The sequence below is a fragment of the Quercus robur genome, chromosome 6, assembly GCF_932294415.1.
Source record: "Quercus robur chromosome 6, dhQueRobu3.1, whole genome shotgun sequence".
Lineage (NCBI taxonomy): Eukaryota > Viridiplantae > Streptophyta > Magnoliopsida > Fagales > Fagaceae > Quercus > Quercus robur.
In genome coordinates this window covers 21,317-23,827 of record NC_065539.1, presented here as the reverse complement: position 1 = coordinate 23,827, position 2,511 = coordinate 21,317, and the positions used below count along the sequence as shown (strand labels likewise).

Here is a 2,511-nt window from a genome sequence, read left to right as displayed (position 1 = left end):
GAGAAAATTAAAGTGGGATCAATCCCCTCTACCATTGCATATTGGTACTTATCGGGTATAGAATAGATCTGCTTATTTTTGTTCCTACAAATGGAATTCGTCTATTATTACTATCTATTATTATTATTACTAAAATAATAGAACAAATATTAATTCTTTCCTCGAGAAAATCTACCAAAAGAGTGGGTCCAGAGCATTTTTTTTTTTTTTACTTTTTACAATGCAACAAAGTTACATAGTGTCGATTATTTGTTGATTAAAGGGGTATTTCCATGGGTTTGCCTTGGTGTCGTGTTCATACCGTCGTATTGAATGATCCGGGTCGTTTGATTTCTGTTCATATAATGCATACAACTCTAGTTGCTGGTTGGGCCGGTTCGATGGCTCTATACGAACTAGCGGTTTTTGATCCCTCTGACCCTGTTCTTGATCCAATGTGGAGGTAGGGTATGTTTGTTATACCCTTCATGACTCGTTTAGGAATAACCAATTCATGGGGCAGTTGGAGTATCACAGGAGGTACTATAAAGAATTCGAGTATTTGGAGTTACAAAGGTGTGGCCGGGGCACATATTGTGTTTTCTGGCTTATGCTTTATGGCAGCTATTTGGCATTGGGTGTACTGGGATCTAGAAATATTTTTTGATGAACATACAGGAAAACCTTCTTTAGATTTACCTAAGATTTTTGGAATTCATTTATTTCTTTCAGGGTTGGCTTGTTTTGGGTTTGGCGCATTTCATGTAAAGGGGTTGTATGGTCCTGGAATATGGGTGTCCGATCCTTATGGACTAACCGTAAGGGTACAATCTGTAAATCCAGTGTGGGGTGTGGAAGGTTTTGATCCTTTTGTTCCGGGAGGAATAGCCTTTCATCATATTGCAGCAGGGACATTGGGCATATTAGCCGGCCTATTCCATCTAGTGTCCGTCTGCCCCAACGTCTATACAAAGGATTACGCATGGGAAATATTGAAACCGTCCTTTCCAGCAGTATCGCTGCTGTCTTTTTTGCCGCTTTTGTTGTTGCTAGAACTATGTGGTATGGTTCAGCAACTACCCCGATTGAATTATTTGGTCCCACTCGTTATCAATGGGATCAGGGATACTTCCAGCAAGAAATATATCGAAGAGTTAGCGCTGGGATAGCCGAAAATCAAAGTTTATCAGAGACTTGGTCTAAAATTCCTGAAAAATTGGCTTTTTATGATTACATCGGTAATAATTCGGCAAAGGGGGGATTATTCAGAGCAGGCTCAATGGACAATGGGGATGGAATAGCTGTTGGGTGGTTAGGACACCCTATCTTTAGAATAAGGAAGGGCGTGAACTTTTTGTACGTCATATGCCCACTTTTTTTGAAACATTTCCGGTTGTTTTGGTAGACGGAGACGGTATTGTTAGAGCCGATGTTCCTTTTCGAAGGGCAGAGTCGAAGTATAGTGTCGAACAAGTAGGCGTAACTGTGGAGTTCTATGGTGGCGAACTGAATGGAGTCAGTTATAGTGATCCTGCTACTGTGAAAAAATATGCTCGACGCGCTCAATTGGGTGAAATTTTTGAACTAGATCGTGCTACTTTGAAATCCGATGGTGTTTTTTGTAGCAGTCCAAGGGGTTGGTTTACTTTTGGCCATGCTTCATTTGCTCTGCTCTTCTTCTTCGGACATATTTGGCATGTCGCTAGAACCTTGTTCCGAGATGTTTTTGCCGGTATTGACCCAGATTTGGATGCTCAAGTAGAATTTGGAACATTCCAAGAACTTGGGGATCCGACTACAAGACGACAAGTAATCTGATACAAGATTGATTTCTTACTTTTATTTTTGTGATTTAACATAGATAGGGAGCCGGATAAATCTTGATTTGAATCGCTGCCTTTGCCCTTTCTTTGACTCTTTCTCTTTAGTTATCCGAGAGACGACCCAAAATAAACAGGCATGGAAGCTATAATTGTAAACCACAATCGAATCTATGGAAGCATTGGTTTATACATTCCTCATAGTCACGACTCTGGGAACAATATTTTTCGCCATCTTTTTTCGGGAACCACCTAAAGTTCCAACTAAAAAGATGAAATGATTTTTTATTATCTCGATTGAAGTAATGAGCCTTCCAATATTGGGAGGCTCATTACTTCAACTAGTCTTTGTGTTCCTCGAATGGATCTCTTAGTTGTTGAGAGGGTTGCCCAAAAGTAGTATATAAGGCATACCTAGTAAAACTTACAAGTAAACCAGATATAGAGATGGCAACTAAGGTTGCTGTTTCCATTATTATATAATTTTAAGACCACAATGGATCTATGCTAAGATCATTTATTTACAATATAATGGTATACAAAGTCAACGGCTCTCACTGAATACAAAATAGGATTTATGGCTACATAAACTGTTGAGAATAGTTCTAGATTTGGTCCAAGACGAACCATTGTAGGGGATTTATTGAAACCACTGAATTCAGAATATGGTAAAGTAGCTCCAGGTTGGGGAACTACTCCTTTGATGGGTATT

General features: G+C 39.4%; 1 pseudogene; it reads left to right on the top strand.

Moving 5' to 3' along the window:
- Positions 1-252: 252 nt before the first annotated feature.
- On the top strand, positions 253-1,970 carry LOC126690383 (photosystem II CP47 reaction center protein-like; annotated as a pseudogene).
- The last annotated feature ends 541 nt before the right edge of the window (positions 1,971-2,511 follow it).